Source organism: Heloderma suspectum, chromosome 15, assembly GCF_057233095.1.
Source record: "Heloderma suspectum isolate Gila_16-S chromosome 15, 16-S_ref, whole genome shotgun sequence".
Classification (NCBI taxonomy): domain Eukaryota; kingdom Metazoa; phylum Chordata; class Lepidosauria; order Squamata; family Helodermatidae; genus Heloderma; species Heloderma suspectum.
The window spans coordinates 20,692,118-20,706,681 of NC_139472.1; positions in this window are offsets into that span (position 1 = coordinate 20,692,118).

Genomic DNA, 14,564 nt, shown 5'->3' on the forward strand with positions numbered 1-14,564 from the left:
TGGGGCCTGATTTCTTCTGATCAGCCCCCTAGCAAAGTAATGGACAAAAGTCTCTGTAGCTGTGCTAGGCAATTGCTCTGAGGAGCTTCCCCTGGGAAAACTGGGGGTGGCAGCCCAAAGCTCATCCATTGTTGGGGACCCTTCTTGCTTAGGGGCAAGGCCTTTGGTTTCCACTTCCAGTTCTTCCAGGGGCAGCTCTAAATTGCAGCTCATCTCAGCAAAGGAAGGGAGATGTTTCTCTTTTGATTTGGTAGAGGGCTGTATGTCGGAGCTGCCACAGGGCTGGAGGGGATCCCCATACCTCCACAGGGGACCCGTTTTCTCCAAGCATCCCCTCAGAGGCTAGGGTTTGTGGCTCAACCCCAAGTCCCCAAGAGAAGCTATAGAGAAGCATCTCCCTTCCTTTGCTGTGGGATGCTTTGTAGATCTGCCTGGATTAATTCAGCATCAAACTAAGCTATTTACTCATGTTCAAGCAAATAAAGAGAAGCACATGAACTAAACCTGGGGGGGGGGCATTGAGAAAAGCTCACAGCTCCCTATTATTAGGACATAATCCTCTATATTTAGACAGAAAAGAGTCTGACAAATATAGGACTTTTTCTGTCTAAACATGCATAGGATTTTGCCCTCACTGCTGTTGTTGTTACTATGTATGTATGTATGTATGTATTTTTATTTCTGTACCACCCAATAGCTGAAACTCTCTACCAAAGCTTGTTATTATTACTGTTATTGTTGTATTGTTATTCCTGCAAGGGCGGGGAAGAGATGCTTCTTGCATGTTCTGCCTCAGGTGGAGAAATAGCATGGCCAGCCTTGAGTACCATGTACCTTGACTTGGGAAGTGGGTGCATTTGCTGCTCCATCTCAGGCCCAAAAGGTCTTGTGCCAGCCCTCAGAGGTCACCCATCAATCAATTTGATGGCTTAAACAGATACTGCCACTTAGCTTCCTCAGCTCCCATACAGGGAATTGGGTGGGAGAAGCAGAGACAGAATCATAGAATCATAGAATAGTAGGGTTGGAAGGGGCCTACAAGGCCATCGAGTCCAACCCCCTGCTCAAGGCAGGAATCCAAGTGAGAGCATCCCTGACAGATGGCTGCCCAGCCTCGTCTTGAACGCCTGCAGTGTGGGAGAGCCCACCACCTCCCTATGTCATTGGTTCCATTGTCGTATTGCTCTAACACTCAGTCAGGAAGTTTTTCCTGATGTTCAGCCGGAATCGGGCTTCCTGTAACTTGAGCCCATTATTCCGTGTCCTGCACTCTGGGATGATCAAGAAGAGATCCTGGCTTTCTTCTCTGTGACAGCCTTTCAAGTACTTGAAAGAGTGCTATCATATCTCCCAGATCAGTGTGGTGCCTTATCTGAAGTTTGAAGCCATGGAAGGATGATCCATTGAGGATGACACTAAACTGCCTTGAGTGCCATTTTTGGTAGAAAGGTGTGGTACAAGTCAAATAAATAAATAAATAAATAATTCTATAGCAGCTTTCCCGCACCTGGTGCCTTTCAGATGTGGAAGGTTCCAGGCAGGGGAAGGCTGATGCTTGAGGAAGTACCTATTCTGTGTGGGGAAGCAGGACTACACTAGTTGATACCTGTTGCCAATTCAAGAGATATGATCAATCAAGTTGTGGTGAGGGATGGGTGAACAAGCGTTGTTCACAATTGCCAGGGTTTTCTGAACTCTTCTCGCTACTCGTCTTGTGCCCAGTTCCCATTTGCACTGGCAATCTGTGCTTGCTCTGTGAAAACAGGAACTGTGCGCAAATCGAGCTGTGATTGAAAGGGAGATCTGTGCAACTTTCTCCTAATTTGTGCAAATTTCCTCCATAGACTGAAGCAGGGCTGATTCAGTCTACTTAGGAAATTTGTGCCAAATTAGGAAAGTTGTGCAAGTTTGGGCAATCATGAAGGAGACGAATGTGAGCACTTGTTTGACAATTTACGAATATTTTCGGCAGACACATTCTTGTACTTGCCTCGCTTTTGGAGCTTCGAACAGGGCATGCTCGCATGTTTTGCATGCAAAAACAAAATTCTCATCCAACCCTAGTGACGGTCCTCTTTCGTCTTATACCTTGCCTCATGTTTTCATTGTGTTAGGGGCATAGGACCCTCCAGGAGGGAGTGAGGAGAAAATCATTAGCAAGAAGAAATCACAGTTGTGCACCCCACCCCTGAGACGCAATGTTAGGAATCATGACATTTTTAATTCCTTCCAAATCCCTACAAAGAAACAATGGACCACTCTAATCCCAGGGATTTTCTTCTGACAGAAATGCCATTGCTGGCTCACACAGAAGCTACAGAGTCAATTATTAACAAGTCCCCAAAAGTTTACCTCTGTATCTACTGACTGAACTACTGGGTTGTTCCATTTTTGTTTTGTTTTTTAAAGTCCACATTAAACATGATTATCCCATCAAGTCTAATCTGAAATATACTGAATGTAAATTCAGTGCTGGCAGGGTTAGGGTTAAGTATTATACCAAAAGAGTCAGATCTGCCCCCTTTCCCAGTACCTATAAGGCATTCTTCCCTAACCTGGTGCCTTTCAGATGTTTTAGACTACAACTCCCAAGATTCCTCACCATTGGTGATGCTGGCTGGGGGTGATGGGATTTGAAGTCCAAAACATCTGGAGGGCACCAGGTTGGAGAAAGCTCCCTTAAAGGAATTATTTCTCTGCTAAGAGGCCCCCTTCTTCAGTACACATCCTAGAGGCAGAAAGTGCCTAGCAAACAATATGTGCCTTTTCACTTACTTCAATATTCCACACTCCCTTTCTCTCCTTTTCATTAGATGCTGACCCCTTTGCCCATTCACACAGCCTATAATTCTACTTTAAAAGAGCTAGTTCGATACACTTTTGCTTCTTTTTTGATCTCCATCTGTCTTGCCTGAGAAAAACTTTGCTTCCGCCTCCATCCATCGATACACATGCTATAGGCATGAAGGAAGACGTTATACTTTCATGTGGAACTAGTTGGAAAATGTATTTTGCTTTTAGAAGTTTAAATGCATCCTCTTCGCTCTCTGACTTTATTTATCCTGTAGCTTCATAAAATACTGGGATTAGAAGCTGTAGTACCCCATCCCCAACCTGGTGCCCTCCAGATGTTTTGGACTACAACTCCCAGAATTGCTGACCATGGCTGTGCTGTCTGGGGGAGATGGGATTTGAAGTCCAAACATCTGGAGAGCACCAGGTTGGGGAAGGCTGATTTAAGGAAATCTTTCTCTGCTGATAGACATCCTTTGGAAATTAGTCCAATACACATCCTAGAGGCCAGAAGTGTCCAGCAACAATTTTGTGCCCTTCAGCTTCTCTGCAAACATTCAAACTCCCAGATTGAGGAAGGCTGCTGCAGTTGATTCCTACTGCTCACTTCCTACTTTGGCTCAGTCTTCTCCCAAAAGAGGGTCTATGACCCCCCTGGCAAAGGCGAAGTACAGGCTGAAGGGGCAGGATTGCAGCTTGAGATGGATAGGCATATGGTCAAGGAACAGCTAATGACTCTGAATGAGTTCAGATCTCCAGGGCCAGATGAAGTGCACCGTAGAGTAATAAAGGAACTGGCAGAAGAACTCTCAGAAGAACCACTGTCTTTTCTCTGAGAAATAATGGAGGACAGGTGAAGTGCCAGATGGTGAGAGGAGGGCTAATGTTGTCCCTGTCTTCAAAAAGGGCAAAAAGGAGTAACCTGGGAACTATGGAGCAGACAGTCTGACATGAATCCCTTGGAAAATTCTGGAGCAGATGATAAAACAATCCATCTGTAATAGGGATGTACGAAAGTCACTTACCTGTTCGCGGATTATGTTGATGGTGGGGGGGAGGCGTTCCATCCCTCCCCCCGGAATAGCGTTGCCCTTATTTTCACCGTAGTCTACGTAAACATTTACGTAGACTACAGCGACCAAATAAGGAACGGGAATGGCGGCTCCCTATGGGGGCTGCCATTATCCGTACGCATTTTTTTTTTACAGTCACCCGTGATAGGCTATAGAGAGCTTCGGCTATTGGGCAGTATAGAAATGAAATAAATAAATAAATAAATAAAAATAAATAGGCTATGTGACGATTTACGTAGCCTATCACGGCTGACTTTGCAAATCTAGCCGTGATAGGCTATGTTAATCGTCACGTAGCCTATCACGGGGGCGTTTTTGTTTTTTTTTCTTTTATTGCAATGGCGGCGGCGGCAGCCGGTTGAAAGATCGGCTGCCGCCCCCGCCCCGTGACGAAGACCCGATGAACCGCCGACCGGATCCGCCTCCGGGAGGGACATTCGGCAAAGGTAAGTCCCGTCCCGGGGGGGTGCGGGGGCAGGGGGGTGCGGAGAATTTCTCCCCGAAACTTGTTCGGGGGGCCGAACACATTGGCGCTCGGCCCCCTGAAGTTTCGGGGAGAAATTCTCCGCCATCCCTACGCAAATGACGACGGCTATGCCCGCCGCCATTTGCGTTCCTTATTTTTGCCCTCTTAATCTACGTAAATATTTACATAGACTATGACGGCGAAAATCAAGGGGAACGCAAATAGCGTAGCGGGCGCTATTTGCATCCCTTTTTGATTCCCCGTTTTAGCCTACGTAAATATATAAATATGTTTTCTACCCAACACTCCAGCCTATCAAGATCATAGTATCATAGAATCATAGAATAGTAGGGTTGGAAGGGGCCGACACGGCCATCGAGTCCAACCCCCTACTCAATGCAGGAATCCAAGTCAGAGCATCCCTGACAAGTGGCTGTCCAGCTTCATCTTGAATGCCTCCAGTGTGGGAGAGCCCACTACCACCCTAGGTAATTGGCTCCATTGTTGTATTGATCTAAGAGTCTGGAGGTTTTTCCTGATGTTTAGCCGGAATCTGGCTTCCTGTCACTGGAGCCCATTCTTCCGTGTCCTGCATTCTGGGATGATCGAGAAGAGATCCTGGCCTTCCTCTCTGTGACAACCTTTTCAAGGACTTGAAGAGTGCTATCATATCTCCCCTCAGTCTTCTCTTCTCAAGGCTAAACATGCCCGGTTCTTTCCATCTCTCCTCATAGGGCTTTGTTTCCAATCTGCTGATCATGTTCGTTGCCCTCCTCTGAACGCTCTCCAGTTTGTCTACGTTCTTCTTAAAGTGTGGTACCGAGAACTGGACACATTACTCCAGATGAGGCCTAAGCAGTGCTAAGTAGAGAGGAACTAGTATTTCATGTGATTTGGAAGCTATACTTGTATTAATGCAGCCCAAAAGAGCATTTACATTTTTGCAGCCACATCACATTGTTGGCTGATATTCAGCTTGTGGTCTACAACAGTTCCAAGATCCTTCTCGCTTGTAGTATTCTTGAGCCAAGTCTCCCCTATCTTGTAACTGTGCATTTGGTTTCTTTTTCCTAGGTGCAGAACTTGGCATTTATCCCTTTTAAATTTTATTCTGTTGTTTTCTACCCAACACTCCAGCCTATCAAGATCATAGTATCATAGAATCATAGAACAGTAGGGTTGGAAGGGGCCTACAAGGCCATCGAGTCCAACCCCCTGCTCAATGCAGGAATCCAAGTCAGAGCATCCCTGACAGATGGCTGTCCAGCCTTGTCTTGAACGCCTCCAGTGTGGGAGAGCCCACCACCTCCCCAGGTCATGGGTTCCACTGTCGTATTGCTCTAACAGTCAGGAAGTTTTTCCTGATGTTCACCCGCAATCTGGCTTCCTGTCACTTGAGCCCATTATTCCGTGTCCTGCACTCTGGGAGGATCGAGAAGAGATCCTGGCCTTCCTCTCTGTGACAACCTTTCAAGTACTTGAACAGCGCTATCATATCTCCCCTCAGTCTTCTCTTCTTAAGGCTAAACATGCCCAGTTCTTTCAGCCTCTCTTCATAGGTCAACATCAGGCACATCTGGATGATATTATCTGGACCCATTTCAGTAGAGGTTTTAGTGTGATTTCAGAGTAGACATTGCCTTGGTCATCCTGTGGGATTACCTTTTCTGGGAGAAAGACAGGTGGAGTTGGACTCGATGGCCTTGTAGGCCCCTTCCAACCCTAATATTCTATCATTCTATGGAGATCATCCCTGTTCTCCATGGCTTTCCATATCATCAACCATGATATCCTTCTGGGAGCAGTCTGAATTGGGACTTGCAGGAACCGTTTCACAGTTGTTCCACTCCTACTTTGATGGCCAGTTCCAGAAGGTGGTGCTGGGGGACTATAGTTCTGCCTCATGGGGACTCTGTTGTGGAGTTGCTCAGGCCCTGATGATGTCCTCCATGCTTTTTAACATCAACATGAAACTGCTGGGGGAGGTTGTCTGGGGGGGGGATAGAGTGAGGTCTTATCGATGTGTGCCTGATATGCAGATCTGTCTTTCCTTTTCATCAAACGCAAGTAAGGTGTTGACTACCCTGAATCTGTGCTTGGACTCAGTGATATGCTGGAAGAGGGCCAATAAATTCAGACCCAATCCAGACACTCACACAGATATACACACCAGATCACACTAGGGATGAGAAAAATTCATCTGGAGGGTGGAGTTCACTGAGTGTTCCTAGGCTTGCCTCCCCACCCAGACTTCATTTTGGTTCTCTCTGCAGTGCCCAACTCAATCTGCAGTGAGTTGAGCCAGTTTGTGGATTTTCCAGGATTTTTGAATTTTTTCAGGTTCTGCAATTTGTGCAAATTTCTGAGTAATTTGCACAACTTATGGTTGATTTTACACAATTTGCACAAATTTGGGGGTCATTTGTGTAAATTGCTCAGAAATTTGTGCAAATTAAAGAACTATTTAAAAAATGTGCAAAAAAGTTCCTGGAGTTCTAAGAGCAACCTGCAGCTCAGCTCACAGATGCAAAGCAAGCCATATACACCATGGAACTCTGTCAAGCCAATAAAAGGCCAGATTTCCCATCAACAGACATCCCTAGATCACACAAACCCCTTCCATTCATCTACTCACTCACACAGAGACATAGACCTCCCTATTTATCCACTCACTCACACTTAGGGCTGGGCGGACTCACCTGAGTCCACACTCAGTGGCTGCTCGAGGAGCCCCTGAAGGGCTCGGAAAGTGGTCTGGGAGCACCCCACAGCCACCCCTGTTCTATGTAAGCTGCCATTTTTGCAGATGATGGGGGCCCTAGATTTTTATATATCTAATGTTGCGCACAACACCAGCTGTAAAGGTCCATTTCCACAAAACGAGATATATGGAAAGGGCGGGAATGACCCTTTATGGCCACTGTTGTGTGCAACGTTAGATATTCAAAATCTGGAGCCCCCATCTTCCATAAAATAGTGGCTTGTATGGAGGACGGGTGGCCGCGGGTGCAAGCAGGCAGGTCCTGCACGTCCTGGATGCTTGTGCGGCTCAGTTGGGGAGCAGCCAGGATGTACAGGACCTGTCCACTTTCAGGGGGGTGAGCAGGGGGGAGTCCAATGGACTCCTTGAGCCAGTCTGGCACCAGTGATATCTCTATTCACACTCTGAGCTGCAGAGATGTGCCACCTTTATCTCCATCCAGGTGCACTGAAGCTGACCAGGTGGGTGTTTCTGAGGAACAAAAACAAATTTTGTTGTTCAGTCGTTCAGTCGTGTCCGACTCTTCGTGACCCCATGGACCATAGCACGCCAGGCCTTCCTGTCCTCCGCTCTCTCCCGGAGTGTGCTCAAGTTCATATTCATTGCATCGGTGATGCTATCTAGCCATCTCATCCTCTGCCGTCCCCTTCTCCTTTTGCCTTCAGTCTTTCCCAACATCAGGGTCTTTTCCAGGGAGTTTTCTCTTCGCATTAGGTGGCCAAAATATTTGAGCTTCAGCTTCAGTATCTGTCCTTCCAATGAGCAGTCAGGGTTGATTTCCTTTAGGACGGACTGATTTGACCTCCTTGCAGTCCAGGGGACTCATAAGAGTCTTCTCCAGCACCACAGTTCGAAAGCATCAATTCTTCGGCGCTCAGCCTTCCTTATAGTCCAGCTCTCACAGCCATACGTTGCTCCTGGGAAAACCATAGCTTTGATTAGACGGACCTTTGTCGGCAAGGTGATGTCTCTGCTTCTTACTATGCTGTCTAGGTTGGCCATAGATTTCCTCCCAAGGAGCAAGCATCTTTTAATTTCATGGCTACAGTCACCGTCTGCGGTGATCTTGGAGCCCTAGAAAGTAAAATCTGTCACTGCTGCCATTTCTTCCCCTTCTATATGCCAGGAAGTGATGGGGCTGGATGCCATGATCTTAGTTTTTTTAATGTGGAGTTTCAAACCAGCTTTTGCACTCTCCTCTTTCACCCTCAACAAGAGGCTCTTGAGATCCTCTTCGCTTTCTGCCATTAGGGTGGTAATGTCTGCATATCGGAGGTTGTTGATAATTCTCCTGGCAATCTTAATTCCGACCTGTGATTCATCCAACCCGGCGTTTCTCATGATGTACTCTGCATATAAGTTAAATAAGCAGGGCGACAATATGCAGCCTTGTCGTACTCCTTTCCCAATTTTGAACCACTCAGTTGTTCCATGTCTGGTTCTTACTGTTGCTTCTTGACCCTTGTACAGGTCTCTCAGGAGACAGGTAAGGTGGTCTGGTACTCCCATCTCTTTCAGAATTTGCCACAGTTTGTTGTGATCCACACCATCAAAGGCTTTAGCATAGTCAATGAAGCAGAAATAGACATTTTACAAAAAACAAATAATACCTCCAATAATCACCCCAAAATAACCCCCCAAATTAGAAATATTCCAGCTTGTTTGTCCTGCTGATTCCCTTGTTGTCTGGATTCTGACCTAGGCAGCTCACTGGCTTAATGCTGTGCTGTACTCACAGTCAATATTTTTTTCTAGTGTAGCATAAGCACGTGGGGGCCTGATACAGACTGTTGTATTTGTATACAGACCACCACATATTGTCAGGCAGGTTTATGGTCAGCCACTTGCCCCTGCATGGGAGCTGAACAAAGGAGGGGAAGCATGAGCATCAATGGAGTTTCCCCCTTTCTTTAGCCCCCAGGTGTGTGTGTGGGGGGGTGAACTTGGGGGGGGAGTGGCTGAGTGGGAATGTATAACACCTCCACCAGGCCCTTACTGGTGTGTGGTGGTCCCAACATGGATCAGGGGCCCATGCACTTACACTACAGTAAAAGAAAAAAAGTCACCTGCTCATCTACCACTCCTTGACATCCTCCTTAACGTTGTGAGATGGTCCAGAGCTCCTCTGTCTCCCTCAATATCTTCTTGCTTGTGGCTCACATACTTAGAAGCAGGCAGGCAGGCAAGGTGATGATCTGGCAACTGCTGTACTGTGTGCAGGCTTACACGCACTATGCTTTTTTCACAGGTTCCTTCCTTCACTTTGCAATTGGACTGGTAAGGCTGCATGGGGTCTACTGGCCACTTCCTGGGCACCTTCAATGCCGCCCACTGCAAAGCCTTGGTGGGGGATGCCTTTGATGGTGTGGGGGATCATAGAATCATAGAACAGATGGGTTGGAAGGGGCCTACAAGACCATCGAGTCCAACCCCCTGCTCAGTGCAGGAATCCCAGGCAGAGCATCCCCAACAGATGGCTGTCCAGCCTCGTCTTGAATGCCTCCAGTGTGGGAGAGCCCACCACCTCCCTAGGTCATGGGTTCCATTGTCATCGATCATTTTCCTGGATTGCCCTCTGGAGAATCAACCACATTTTTTCAGCACTTAGCGCTTCGTGCACACGCGCTCTTTGAAAATTGAAATCCTGGTGGCTGGTCCTTTGCCAGACAGACACAGTGGACTCAGACAAGGAGCAAACCCTGTGGTGGCAATAGCACCACACTAGAAAGATGAGGCAAGGGGAGTCATGGCCTGAGGGTAGCTGCGGGGGTTCTTGGGGACTGTGCAGATAGCGGGGTGCTGCCCTGAATGCTTGCAGCACCACCTCTCAATACCACCAGTCGATATTATTATCAACAACAGCAACATCTGGTCAAAGGCACCACTGCGGTTGTTCGCGTTGCCTATTATCAGACTGTGTATTTTGTTATTATTAATATCATGATTATTTTCTACAAAAGGGATGCTTAAAATATCTCTGACAGATGGGTGCTCAACCTTTTTCTGAAAGCCTTCAAGGAAGTGGAGGCAAGCATCTTTGTCCACATCTCCTTTCATTTCTGAAGTGTTTTGGGAATCAGACACCTCTGATCTACATTTTTTTAAAAACCCATTTTGCTCCTTCTCCTTCATTCTTTCACTTCAGTACCTTAGAGAAATGCTTCTCCATGTAGCAGGCATCAGTTCCACCCCATTGCTGCTACAAAACAAATACCCTGATCTTCCCAGGTGGAACCTGTAATTAATAGATAGCCTTTAAAGTTGCTCTTTGGTCTCCCGATCTGCACAACTAGTCATTTCTTGGGGATTTAATATTTCGTTGGTAACCTGGCCCCCAAAGTTGAGTTTTCTGCATTTAAACATGGGTGTGCCAAAATATAAGGAGTCCCAGCAGGACTGACATTCATGTAATAGGATTGGGATCAGGATTATAATGACTGTAGCAAATCTAGAAAGAGACCTCTTCCCTGTTAACACAATTACCTAATGGCCCAGAAAATGTAATTAATGAGATAACCTCAGTTTGCTTAGGAAAATTCTCTCAGGTGCAGAGTTGCAACGCTGCTAAGGCCTCTAAAGCTGCTTAGGCCTGCTAAGGCCTCGAAGAGGCAGTGGTTTTTGCATCACTGCTGGCACTGCACCTAGATTAGACTAGACTCAAATCTTCACCCAACCACAAAACTCACAGCCAGATCCCAAGGCTTCTTTTGAAAGCAAAATCTGGCCAAGCTACTGCATTATTTCAATACTTTTGCTCCAATTACTATATTAGCCCACTGGCAAAAGATTAACCCCTATGTTGACCCAATGAAAACAAGAGATGCTACAAACTCAAAGTATTGTTAAGCCTGTTGGTGTTCTTATGATGCCTGATCAGAGTTCTCAGTGCATATCTGGTCAGGTATACTGCCAGTTCATGTTTTAAAGCCGAGTAAGTCATTACACAGGGGAAACGGCCTATTCAGTTTCAGTTTCCAGCACCTTCTATGATATTTTTGATCCCCTGCCAAGAACAGCCTGTACACTCCAAATAACTCAGTGTCAATTCAGCTTTCCCAACTTAGATCCCCAGATATTGTTGGACTACAAACCCAACAGTCCCCAGCCAGTATGGCCAATGGTCAGGAATAGGGATGGACAGATGCCCCTCCATCCAGATTCTTGGGGCACCCACCCAGCCGCTGCCCCCACTTGTGTGCCCCCATACCAGCTCACACCCCCAACCCCCAAATGGCCATTTCCACAGTGGCCATTTTGCAAAAAAAAAAAAAACGGGGAGAAAGAGAAGGCAACTCTGGAACTTCCATAATTTAATATTAAGAACCTAAGTCCATAAGAAGAGGCCTGCTGGATCAGACCAAGGGTCCATCTAGTCCAGCTTTCTGTTCATACAGTGGCCAGCCAGCTGTCGACCAGGACACAAGTACAACACCACCCTCCCACCCATGTTCCCCAGCAACTGCTGTACATAGGCTCACTGCTTCTGGTACTACAGGTAGCACATAGCCATTGGGACTAGTAGCCATTAATAGCCTTCTCCTCCAGGAATCTGACCAACCTCCTTTTAAAATTTAAATCCATCCAAATTGGTGGCCATCACTACATCCTGTGGTAGCAAATTCCATAGTTTGAAGAAGTACTTCCTTTTATCTGTCCTGAATCTACACCTTTAGTATTGAGTAGATGGGAGCTTTATGGCCACTATGTGTGCAATATTAAATTTACAGAAGTTCCTGAATTGCCTTATTTATTTATGTTTGCAAAATGGCCTCCACAGGAATGGCGGGCACTCACAGATGGCTCAAGGTAGGTGTGGGCAGCTTGGCGAGTGCGGGGGGGGGGGCAAGCAGAGGCAGCAGCTCAGTGGAAACAGCCCAGAGGTGCAAGTGGGGGGGGAGTACGTCTGACTCCTAGACTCAGCCAAGCACCCACACCATCCCTAGTCAGGAATGATGGGTGTTGTAGGCTAACCACATCTGGTGACCCAAGGTTGGGAAAGGCTGTGGAAAGTAATCGTTTCATAACTAGGAAGAAACACAAAATGGCAGAACAGTCTCATCCATTCATTTTAGCTACTGAGATCAAGTCTCCTTTTTGCTTAGATCAGCAAGTAATCCTGACCCGGAATCCCTAATAAGGGGATCACAGAGCAACATCTGATACGATCTGTCCTATTAGAGCAAGAAGATTTACATGTCTGGTGAGGTGGGACTCCCTGAAGTTCCCACCTTTGGCTAGCACTGTATAAAGATGCAGTAGTTACCTTACATCCTTGAAGTTAGAAGTTCAAGAGTGGTGGACTTTACATAGTGTAAAGAGTGGTAAATCTTTACGTAGACTACAGGGACCAAATAAGGAACGCGAATGGCGGCTCCCTGTGGGGGCCGCCATTAGCGTACGCGCTTTTCTTTTTTTTTCCAAAGTCACCCGTGATAGGCTACGTGATGATTAACGTAGCCTATCACAGCTGACTTTGCAGATCTAGCCGTGATAGGCTACGTAAATCGTTACGTAGCCTATCACGGGGCTTTTTTTTAAAATTTCTTTTGAAGTTCGCGGCCGGGGAGACGGGGCGCTTCTCCCCGGCCTGAATTTCAGCCAGGCGAGGCAGGAAGCCTCCCCCCCTGGCCTGGACTTCGGGGGGAGAAGCGAAGCGCCTCCCCCCCACCGCGAAGCAAGCTGCGAGACCAGGTAAGTGACTTTCGTACATCCCTAGATCTAACTTGATTTTCAGAGCCCAGTCTTGGACCAATCAAATACTGGCTGGTGACCCTACCAGATCCATTATTTACCCTTATGCCCTCACCCCGGCGCCAGCTTGTCTGGCCGAAAGGGGGGGGGCATTGCGGGCGGGTGGGGTTACAAGACGTAGGAGCCTCTGATTGGTGCATCCCAGTGGCACCACCATGCAAGGAGGGGCAGGCTGTGTTGCCTTAAACTCAGCCCCCTTCCCAATCTCAGCTCTCTGGCTTGACGCAGCTTGAGAGAACTACAGCTCCACCGAGAAACAACGAAGGACACCTGCCTGCTGGAAACCGTCGTCGTCGTCATTCCAGCCACTTGAACTTCTCCTTCTCCTCGGTTCCTCCTTCGTGGTCCCGAGGGCTCAGCGTTCCTGCTGCGGTTCCGGCTTTGCCGGCAGCTGCGGCGGAGGCGCACGTGCTCGGACACCGCCGCCTTCATGGCCGGCGCTTGGTCGCGCCGGCAGGACTGGAGGCGGCTGCGCCAGCGCCACTCACCCGGGGGAGATGCCGGTTGCCCGCTCCTTGTGCGCGGCCCCACCTGGCCGAGGCTCCTCTGAGCACCTGCCCTCCCTTCATTGTCCCCCCTCGGGTGGTTGCCGCGTGCCTGCGCCGCCGCGGCTCCAGTGTTGCCGGCGCTCGCAGCGGGGGCACGTTAGTTGGGGTGCCGCCCCTGCAGCCAGCGCTTTTCACCCGACGGGGGCGCGGTTGGCTGGGACGGCGTGGGCCCAGGTGCACCGCCTCCGGTACGCTCCCCTGCTGTGGTGCCCACGCTCCCGGCGGCTGAGCGCCCGCCCCCCCCACTCGCCGCCTCCGGCGGATTGCCGTGCGCCTACACCGCCGCGGCCCCTGGGCTGCCGGGGCTCGCGGCGGGGGCACGTGTGCGGGGGTGCCGCCCCCTCAGCCGGCACTTGCCACCCATCGGGAGCGCAGGGGGGTGCGGGCGCGCGCCCGGGCGCGGCACCTCCTGGCACGCTCCCCTGCTGGGGCAACCGCGCTCCCCCCCAAAAAAATTAAATAAATATATAGATACATAAATAAATAAATAAACAAACAAACAAACAAACAAACAAATAACTGCAGCCAGGTGCCCACCGCCCCACACCGGGGGGGAGCGCCTGCTTGACAAACCAGGGGTCCCAGGTTTGATCGCTGGCACCTCCAGGCAGGGTGAGGAAAGAATCCTGCCGGAAATCCCTGGAGAGCCATTGTTGCTGAGCAATGTTGGCACTCTTTGGCTTGAGGGAGCAATCGTCTGGCCCAGTATAAGGCAGTTTCCAACGTTCAGCCAAAAAAAAACAAACACGCTTTTGTTCTCGCTGGCAGTTGCGCGGGCCTGGGTGCCAGCTCTTGCTGCCTCCTGCGAGCGTGGGGAGCTTACGGCGGCAGCACATGCATCCCCCCCTCAAAAATACACAAACAAACTCGAAAATACACACAACAAACAAAACAAAATAACCACCTGGGGGCGCCCGAGCTCAGGAGCGGCTCCCATGGCCGCAGGCCCTTGCTGCGCCTCTTTGGCGCTGGGATTAAAGCAGACAGCAACTGCGCCCCCCCCTTCAAAGCCACCGTGTTATAGTGGCTAGAGCGTTGGACTGGGACTTGTGAGTCCCAGGTTCTAGACTCCTTTCCAGGGGCATCGTTTAAGGATGAGCCCCTGCTGGGCATGCAGGAGGTCCCAGGTCCAGTCCCGGCATTTCCAGATAGGACTAGAAAAACTCTATCTG